This window comes from Elephantulus edwardii, unplaced genomic scaffold (genome assembly GCF_000299155.1).
Source record: "Elephantulus edwardii isolate Elephantulus edwardi_28Jun2011 unplaced genomic scaffold, EleEdw1.0 scaffold00109, whole genome shotgun sequence".
In the NCBI taxonomy this organism is placed as follows: Eukaryota; Metazoa; Chordata; class Mammalia; order Macroscelidea; family Macroscelididae; genus Elephantulus; species Elephantulus edwardii.
The window spans coordinates 12,148,936-12,159,667 of NW_006399859.1; the positions used below are offsets into that span (position 1 = coordinate 12,148,936).

Consider the following 10,732-nt stretch of genomic DNA (forward strand, 5'->3'; position numbering starts at 1 on the left):
ACGATTCCTGGATTCCCCCTACAACCCTCTTGCCTTTTGGCAAGGAGAACTTCCCAAGACTTGGGAGGAGCTGGCCAAACCAGGAACAACATGGCCACCACTTCCCAGCTGCCTTGAGCTTAAGGCCGCATCCTGGTTCAAACCCTAGGCCCCGGCTGGCAAACCTCACTCCAGAGACAGAGCAAACCTGCACCTCAAACACATTCTGCAATAGTAGTCGACTCCAAAAGCTTGCCACGATTACTGCACTCCCACCACCACGCTCATGCCTTCTGGCAAGCAAAGCTTCCCAGGAGCTGGGAGGAGCCAGTCACACCAGGAACAACATGGCCACTACTTCCCAGCTGCCTTGAGCTTGAGGCCGCTTCCTCGTTCAAATCCTACACCCAGGCTGGCTAGCCTCATTCTACGGACAGAGCAAACTTGCACATCAAACACAATCCCAGAAAAGCAGTTGACTCCAAAAGCTTGCCACTATTCCTACTCTCCCAACACCTCCCTCCTGCCTACTGGCAAGGGGAGCTTTCCAAGAGATGGGAGGAGCTGGCCAAACCAGGAATAACATGGACACGACTTCCCAACTGCTTTGGGCTTAAGGCCGCTTCCTCATTCAAACCCTAGGACAGGTTGGCTAGCCTCACTCCAGGGACAGAGCAAATCTGCACGTCAAACACATTGCCAGAAAAACAGTCGACTCCAAAAGCTTGCCACGATACCGTCACTCCCACCACCACGCTCCTGCCTTCTGGCAAGGAGAGCTTCCCAAAAGCTGGGAGGAACCGGCCAAACCAGGAACAACATGGCCACTACATCTCAGCAGCCTTGGGCTTAAAGCCGCCTCCTCATTCAAACCTTAGGCCCAGGCTGCCTATATTCACTCCAGGGATATTGGAAACCTGCACGTCAAACACATTCCCGGAGAAGTCGTCGAATCCAAAATCTTGCCACGATTCCTGCACTCCCACCACCACGCTCCTGCCTTCTGGCAAGGAGAGCTTCCCAAGAGTTGATACGATTCAGCCAAACCAGGAACAACATGGCCACTACTTCCCAGCAGCCTTGGGTTAAGGCCACCTACTCGTTCAAACCCTACACCAAGGCTGGTTAGCCTCACTCCAGGGACACAGCAAACCTGCACGTCAAACACATTCCCGGAAAAGCAGTCGACTCCAAAAGTTTGCCACGATTTCTGCATTCACACCAACACGCTCCTGCCTTCTAGCAAGGAGAGTTTCCCAAGAGCTGGGAAAATCCGCCAAAACCAGGAATAACATAGCCACTACTATCCAGCTGCCCTGGGCTTAAGGCCGCCTCCTCGTACAAACCCTAGGCCCAGGCTTGCTAGACTCACTCCAGGGAAAGAGCAAAACTGCACGTCAAACACATGCCTGGAAAAGCAATCGAATCCAAAAGCTTGCCACGATTCCTGCACTCCCACCATCACGCTCCTGCCTTTGGGCAAGGGCAGCCTCACAAGAGGTGGGAGGAGCCGGCCAAACCACGAACAACATGGCCACTACTTCGCAGCTGCCTTGGGCTTAAGGCCTCCTCCTGGATCAATACCTAGGCCCAGGCTGCCTAGCCTAATTCCAGGGAAGAGCAAACCTGTACGTCAAACACATTCCCGGAAAAGTAGTCGACTCCAAAAGCTTGCCACGATTCCTGCACTCCAACCACCACACTCCCGCCTTTTGGCAAGGAGAGCTTCTAAAGAGCTGGGAGGAGCCGGCCAAACCAGGAACAACATAGCCACTACTTCCCTGCTGCATTCGGCTTAAGGCCGCCGCCTGGTTCAAACCCTAGGCGAAGACTGGCTACCTCACTCCAGGGACAGAGCACACTTGCTCGTCAAACCCAATCCCGGAAAAGCAGTCGAATCCAAAACCTTGCTACGATTCCTGCACTCCCACCACCACGCTCCTGCCTTCTGGCAATGAGAGGTTCCCCAGACCTGGGAGGAGCCGGCTAAAAGTGGAACAAAATGGCCACTACTTCAAAGCAGCCTTGGCTTCAGGCCGCCTCCTGGTTCAAACTCTAGGCGCAAGCTGGTTAGTCTCACTCCAGGGACACAGCAAACCTGTACGTCAAACATATTCCCGGAAAAGCAGTAAACTCCAAAAGCTTGAAAAAATTCCTGCACTCCCACCACCATGCTCCTGCCTTCTGACAAGGAGAGCTTCCCAAGAGATGGGAGGATCCTGCCAAAATTGGAACAACATGTCCTCTACTTTCCATCTGCCTTGGGCTTAAGGCTGCCTCCTCGTTCACACCCTAGACACAGGCTGGCTAACCTCAGTCCAAGGAGAGTGTAAACCTGCACGTCAAACACATTCCGGGAAAAGCAGGCGAATGAAAAAGCTTGCAACGATTCCTGCACTCCCACCACCACGCCCCTGCCTTCTGGCAAGGAGAGCTTCCCAAGACCTGGTAAGGAGCTGGGGAAAACAGGAACAACATGGCCACTACTTCCCAGCAGCCCTGGGCTTAAGGCCTCCTCGTGGTTCAAACTCTAGGTCCAGGTTGGCTAGCCTCACTCCAGGGACAGAGCAAACCTGCACGTCAAACACATACCCGGAAAAGCAGTCGACTCCAAAAGCTGAAAAGATTCCTGCACTCCCACCACCACGCTCCTGCCTTCTGGGAAGGAGAGCTTCCTAAGAGCTGGGAGAAGCCAGCCAAACTAGGAACAAAATGGCTACAACTTCCCGGCTGCATTCGGCTTAAGGCCGCCTCCTGGTTCAATCTCTAGGCCCAAGCTGGCTAGCCTCACTCCAGGGACAGTTCAAACCTGTACGTCAAACATATTCCCGGAAAAACAGTTGACCCCAAAAGCTTGAAACAATTCCTTCACTCCCGCCAACATGCTCCTGCCTTCTGGCAAAGAGAGCTTCCCAAGAGCTGGGAGAAGCCGGCGAAACCAGGAACAACAAGGCCACTACTTCCCAACTGCCTTGGGGTTAAGGTCGCCTCCTGGTTCAAACCCTAGACTTAGGCTGGATACCCTCACTCCAGGGACAGAGAAAACCTGAACGTCAAACACATTCCCAGAAAAGCAATCGAATAAAAAGCTTACCATGATTTCTGCATTCCCACCACCATCCCCCTGCCTTTTGGCAAGGAGAGTTCCCAAGAGCTGGGAGGAGTCAGCCAAACTACGAACACCATGGCCACCACTTCCCAGCAGCCTTGTACTTAAGGCCGCCTTATGGTTCAAACCCTAGGTCTAGGGTGGCTAGCCTCACTCCAGGGACAGAGCAATCCTGCACGACAAACACATTCCTGGAAACGCAGTCAACTCCAAAAGCTTGCCACGATTCATTCACTCCCACCACCACGCTCCTGCCTTCTGGCAAGGAGAGCTTCCCAACAGCTGGGAGGATCCGGCCAAACCAGGAACAACAAGGCCACTACTTCCCAGCTGCCTTGGGCTTAAGGCCGGCTCCTCATACAAACCCTAGGCCCATGCTGTCTAGCCTCACTCCAGAGACAGAGCAAACCTGCACGTCAAACACATTCCCGGAGAAGCAGTCGACTGCAAAAGCTTGCAACGATTCCTGCACTCCCACCACCATGATCCTGCCTTCTGACAAGGAGAGCTTCCCAAGACCTGGGCGGAGCCGGCCACACCAGGAACAACATGGCCACTATTTCTCAGCTGCCTTGGGCTTAAGGCCGCCTACTGGTTCAAACCCTAGGCCCAGGCTGGCTAGCCGTACTCTAGAAACAGAGCAAACCAACACGTGAAACACAATCCTGGAAGAGCAGTCAACTCCAAAAGCTTGCCACGATTTCTGCACTCCCACCACCACGCTCCTGCCTTCTGACAACGAGAGCTTCCTAACACCTGGGAGGAGCTGGCCAAAAGAGGAACAGCATGGCCACTACTTCCCAGCAGCCTTGCCTTACGGCTGCCTCCTGGTCCAAACTCTAGACCCAAGCTGGCTAGCCCCACTTCATGGGCAGAGCAAAGCTATACGTAAAACATATTCCTGGAAAAGTAGTAGACTTCTAAAGCTTGAAGCAATTGCTGCACTCCCACCACCATGCTCCTGCCTTCTGGCAAGGAGAGGTTCCCAAGACCTGGGAGAAGCAGGCCAAACCAGGAACAACATGCCACTACTTCCCTGCTGCATTTGACTTACGGCCGCCTCCTGGTTCAAACCCTAGGCCCAGGCTGGCTACCTCACTCCAGGGACAGAGCACACCAGCACGTCAAACACAATCCCGCAAAAGCAGTCGAATCCAAAAGCTTGCCACGATTCCTGCACTCCCACCACCATGCTCCTGCCTTCTGACAAGGACAGGTTAACAAGAGATGGTAGGAGCCTGCCAAAATTGGAACAACATGCCCACTACTTCCCATCGGCCTTGGGCTTAAGGCCGCCTCCTCATTCAAACCCTAGACACAGGCTGGCTAGCCTCAGTCCAGGGACAGTGTAAACCTGCACGTCAAACACCTTCCGAGAAAAGCAGTCAATTGAAAAAGCTTGCAACGATTTCTGCACTCCCACGACCACGCTCCTGCCTTCTGGCAAGGAGAGCTTCCGAAGACCTGGTAGCAGCCGGGAAAAACAGGAACAACATGGCCACTCCTTCCCAGCAGCCCTGGGCTTAAGGCCACCTCGTGGTTCAAACTCTAGGTCCAGGTTGGGTAGCCTCACTCCAGGGACAGAGCAAACCTGCACGTCAAACACATTCCCGGAAAAGCAGTCGACTTCAAAAGCTGAATCGATTTCTGCACTCCCACCGCCACGCTCCTGCCTTTTGGCAATGAGAGTTTCCCAACACCTGGGAGGAGCCAGCCAAAAGAGGAACAGCATAGCCACTACTTCCCAGCAGCCTTGGCTTAAGGCCGCATCCTGGTTCAAACTCTAGACCCAAGCTGGCTAGCCTCACTCCATGGGCAGAGCAAAGCTATACGTCAAACATATTCCCGGAAAAGTAGTAGACACCAAAATCTTGAAGCAATTGCTACACTCCCACCACCATGCTCCTGCCTTCTGGCAAGGAGAGCTTCCCAAGAGCTGGGAGAAGCCGGCCAAACCAGGAACAACATGGCCATTACTTCCATTCTGCCTTGGGGTTAAGGTCGCCTCCTGGTTCAAAACCTCATTTTAAGTTGGCTACCCTCACTCCAGGGACAGAGGAAACCTGCATGTCAATCATATTCCCTGAACAGCAGTCGACTCCAAAAGCTTGCCATGATTCATTCACTCCCAACACCACACTCCGGCCTTCTGGCAAGGAGAGCTTCCCAAAAGCTGGGAGGATCCGGCCAAACCAGGAACATCATGGCCACTACTTCCCAGCTTCCTTGGGCTTAAGGGCACCTCCTCATACAAACCCTAGGCCCGTGCTGTGTAGCCTCACTCCAGGGACGGTTCAAACCTGTACGTCAAACATATTCCCGAAAAGCAGTCGACTCCAAAAGCTTGATACAATTCCTGCACTGCCACCAACATGCTCCTGCCTTCTGGCAAAGAGAGCTTCCCAAGAGCTGGGAGAAGCCGGCCAACCCAGGAACAACATGGCCACTCCTTCGAGGCTGCCTTGGGCTTAAGGCCACCTCCTGGATCAATCCCTAGGCCCAGGCTGGCTAGCCTCACTTCAGGGACAGAACAAACCTGCACGTCAAACACATTCCTGGAAAAACAGTCGACTCCAATAGCTTGCCACGATTCCTGCACTCCACCACCACGCTCCTACCTTCTGGCAAGGAGAGCTTCCGAAGAGCTAGGAAGAGCCAGCCAAACCAGAAACAACATGCCACTACTTCCCTGCTGCTTTCGGCTTAAGGCCACCTCCTGGTTCAAACCCTAGGCCCAGGCTTGCTACCTCACTCCAGGGACAGAGCACAACTGCACGTCAAAAACACTCCCGGAAAAGTAGTCGACTCCAAAAGCTTGCCACGATTCCTGCACTCCCACCACCATGCTCCTGCCTTCTGACAAGGAGAGCTTCCCAAGAGATGGGAGGAGCCTGCCAAAATTGGAAGAACATGTCCTCTACTTCCCATTTGCCTTGGGCTTAAGGCCGCCTCCTCGTTCAAAACCTAGACACAGGCTGGCTAGCCTCAGTCCAGGGACAGTGTAAACCTGCACGTCAAACACATTCCGGGAAAAGCAATCTAATGAAAAAGCTTGCAACGATTCCTGCACTCCCAACACTACGCTCCTGCCTTCTGGCAAGGAGAATTTCCCAAGACCTGGTAGGAGCCGGGGAAAACAGGAACAACATGGCCACTACTTCCCAGCAGCCCTGGGCTTAAGGCCACCTCGTGGTTCAAACTCCAGGTCCAGGTTGGCTAGCCTCACTCCAGGGACAGAGCAAACCTGCACGTCAAATACATTCCCGGAGAAGCAGTCGATTGCAAAAGCTTGCAACGATTCCTGCACTCCCACCACCATGCTCCGGCCTTCTGGCAAGGAGAGGTTCCCAAGACCTGGGAGAAGCAGGCCAAACCAGGAACAACATGCCACTACTTCCCTGCTGCTTTCGACGTAAGGCCGCCTCCTGTCTCAAACCCTAGGCCCAGGCTGGCTACCTCACTCCAGGGACAGAGCACACCAGCACGTCAAACACACTCCCGGAAAAGCAGTCGAATACAAAAGCTTGCCACAATTCCTGCACTCCCACCACCATGCTCCTGCCTTCTGGCAAGGAGAGCTTCCCAAGAGATGGGAGGAGCCTGCCAAAACTGGAACAACATGTCCTCTACTTCCCATCTGCCTTGGGTTTAAGGCCGCCTCCTCATTCAAACCCTAGACACAGCCTGGCTAGCCTCAGTCCAGGGACAGTGTAAACCTGAATGTCAAACACATTCCCAGAAAAGCAATCGAATGAAAAGTTTGCAACGATTCCTGCACTCCCACAACCACGCTTCTGTCTTCTGGCAAGGAGAGCTTCACAAGAGCTGGGAGGAGCCAGCCAAACCAGGAACAACATGGCCACCACTTCCAAGCAGCCGTGTGCTTAAGGCCGCCTTATGGTTCAAACCCTAGGTCTAGGGTGGCTAGCCTCACTCCAGGGACAGAGCAATCCTGCACGACAAACACATTCCTGGAAACGCAGTCAACTCCAAAAGCTTGCCACGATTCATTCACTCCCACCACCACGCTCCTGCCTTCTGGCAAGGAGAGCTTCCCAACAGCTGGGAGGATCCGGCCAAACCAGGAACAACAAGGCCACTACTTCCCAGCTGCCTTGGGCTTAAGGCCGGCTCCTCATACAAACCCTAGGCCCATGCTGTCTAGCCTCACTCCAGAGACAGAGCAAACCTGCACGTCAAACACATTCCCGGAGAAGCAGTCGACTGCAAAAGCTTGCAACGATTCCTGCACTCCCACCACCATGATCCTGCCTTCTGACAAGGAGAGCTTCCCAAGACCTGGGCGGAGCCGGCCACACCAGGAACAACATGGCCACTATTTCTCAGCTGCCTTGGGCTTAAGGCCGCCTACTGGTTCAAACCCTAGGCCCAGGCTGGCTAGCCGTACTCTAGAAACAGAGCAAACCAACACGTGAAACACAATCCTGGAAGAGCAGTCAACTCCAAAAGCTTGCCACGATTTCTGCACTCCCACCACCACGCTCCTGCCTTCTGGCAATGAGAGCTTCCTAACACCTGGGAGGAGCTGGCCAAAAGAGGAACAGCATGGCCACTACTACCCAGCAGCCTTGGCTTAAGGCTGCCTCCTGGTTCAAACTCTAGACCCAAGCTGGCTAGCCCCACTTCATGGGCAGAGCAAAGCTATACGTCAAATATATTCCCGGAAAAGTAGTAGACTCCTAAAGCTTGAAGCAATTGCTGCACTCCCACCACCATGCTCCTGCCTTCTGGCAAGAAGAGCTTCCCAAGAGCTGGGAGAAGCCGGCCAAACCAGGAACAACATGGCCATTACTTCCCAGCTGCCTTGGCGTTCAGGTCACCTCCTGGTTCAAACCCTAGTCTTAGGCTGGCTAGCCTCAGTCCAGGGACAGAGTAAACCTGCACGTCAATCACATTCCCTAAACAGCAGTCGACTCCAAATGCTTGCCACGATTTCTCCACTCCTACCACCATGCTCCTGCCTTCTGGCAAGGACAGCTTCACAAGAGCTGGGAGGAGCTGGCCAAACCAGGAACAACATGGCCACTACTTCGCAGCTGCCTTGGGCTTAAGGCCGCCTCCTGGATCAATCCCTAGGCCCAGGCTGGCAAGCCTCACTCCAGGGACAGAGCAAACCTGCACGTCAAACACATTCCTGGAAAAAACAGTAGACTCCAAAAGTTTGCCACGATTCCTGCACTCCACCACCACGCTCCTACCTTCTGGCAAGGAGAGCTTCCCAAGAGATAGGAGGAGCCTGCCAAAATTGGAACAACAAGTCCTCTACTTCCCATCTGCCTTGGGCTTAAGGCCGCCTCCTCGTTCACAACCTAGACACAGGCTGGGTAGCCTCAGTCCAGGGACAGTGTAAACCTGCACGTCAAACACATTCCAGGAAAAGCAGTCGAATGAAAAAGCTTGCAATGATTCCTGCACTCCCACCACCACGCTCCTGCCTTCTGGCAAGGAGAGCTTCCCAAGACCTGGCAGGAGGCGGGGAAATCAGGGACAACATGGCCACTACTTTCCAGCAGCCCTGGGCTTAAGGCCACCTCGTGGTTCAAACTCCAGGCCCAGGTTGGCTAGCCTCACTCCAGGGACAGAGGAAACCTGCACGTAAAACACATTCCCGGAAAAGCAGTCGACTCGAAAAGCTGAAACGATTCCTGGACTCCCACCACCATGCTCCTGCCTTCTGGGAAGGAGAGCTTCCCAAGAGCTGGGAGAAGCCGGCCAAACCAGGAACAACATGGCCACTACTTCCCAGCAGCCTTGGCTTAAGTCTGCCTCCTGGTTCAAACCGAAGCTGGGTAGCCTCACTTCATGGGCAGAGCAAAGCTATACGTCAAACATATTCCGAAAACGTAGTAGACTCCAAAAGCTTGAAGCAATTGCTGCACTCCCACCACCATGCTCCTGCCTTCTGGCAAGGAGAGGTTCCCAAGACCTGGGAGAAGCCGCCCAAACCAGGAACAACATGCCACTACTTCCCTGCTGCATTTGGCTTAAGGCCGCCTCCTGGGTCAATCCCTAGGCCCTGGCTGGCTAACCTCACTCCAGGGACAGAGCAAACCTGCACGTCAAACACATTCCTGGAAAAACATTCGACTCCAAAAGCTTGCCACGATTCCTGCACTACCACCACCATGCTCCTGCCTTCTGCCAAGGAGTGTTTCCCAAGAGCTGGGAGGAGGCAGCCAAACCAGAAACAACATAGCCACTACGTCCCTGCTGCATTTAGCTTAAGGCGGCCTCCTGGTTCAAACCCTAGGCCCAGGCTGGCTACCTCACTCCAGGGACAGAGCACACCTGCACGTCAAACACACTCCCAGAAAAGCAGTCGACTCCAAAAGCTTGCCAGGATTCCTGCACTCCCACCACCACGCTCCTGCCTTCTGGCAATGAGAGCTTCCCAAGAACTGGGAGGAGCCGGCCAATAGAGGAACAACATGGCCACTTCTTCCCAGGAGCCTTGCCTTTTGGCCGCCTCCTGGTTCAATCTCTAGGCCCAAGCTGGCTAGCCTCCCTCCAGGGGCAGTTCAAACCTGTACGTCAAACATATTCCCGGGAAAGCAGTCGACTCCAAAAGCTTGAAACAATTCCTGCACTCCCACCCCCATGCTCCTTCCTTCTGGCATGACGAGCTTCCCAAGAGCTGGGAGAAGCCGGCCAAACCAGGAACAACATGGCCACTACTTCCCAGCTGCCTTGGGGTTAAGGTTGCCTCCTGGTTCAAACCCCAGGCTCAGGCTGGCAAGCCTCACTCCAGGGACAGTGCAAACCTGCACGTCAATCACATTCCCTGAAAAGCAGTCGACTCCAAAAGCTTGCCACGATTTCTGCACTTGCACACCACGGTCCTGCCTTCTAGCAAGGAGAGCTTCCCACGAGCTGGGACGAACCAACCAAACCAGGAACAACATGGCCACTACTTCCCAGCTGCCTTGCACTTAAGGCCACCTCCTGGTTCAAATCCTAGGCCCAGGGTGGCTAGCCTCACTCCAGGGACAGAGGAAATCTCCACGTCAAACACATTCCTGGAAAAGCAGTCTACTCCAAAAGCTTGCCACGATTTCTACACTACCACCACCACGCTCCCCCCGTCTGGCAAGGAGAGCTTCCCAAGAGCTGGGAGAAGCCAGCCAAACCAGAAACAATATGGCCTCTACTTGTCAGCTGCCTTGGGCCGAAGGGCGCCTCCTGGTTCAAACTCTATGCCCAGGGTGGCTAGCCTCACTCCAGGGACAGAGCAAACCTGCACGTCAAACACATTCCCGGAAAAAGCAAGGGATACCAGAGAAAGATATATATCTATGTTTCATTGATTATGCAAAGCTATTTGACTCTATGTACCATAAGAAACTGTGGCTGATTCTGAGAAGAGTAGGAATCCCAGAACTCTTGATTGTGCTCTTATGAAATCTATACTTTGATTAGGAGGCAGTCATCAGAACAGAGCATTGAAACACTGCATGTTTCAAAATTGTGAAGGGTGTACACCAGGATGTGTCTTATCTCCATACCTTTTCAACCTGTATGCAGTACAGATTATCCAGGCGGCTGGGCTCTATGAGAAGTGTGGCATCAGGATTGGTGGAAAATCTATTAACAGTCTGCATTATGGAGATGACACAACCCTGCTTG

General features: G+C 53.7%; 1 pseudogene; it reads right to left on the minus strand.

The window, feature by feature from the left end:
• Positions 1-6,407, minus strand: part of LOC102874606 — a 36,265-nt pseudogene extending 29,858 nt beyond the window's left edge.
• Positions 6,408-10,732: the final 4,325 nt, after the last annotated feature.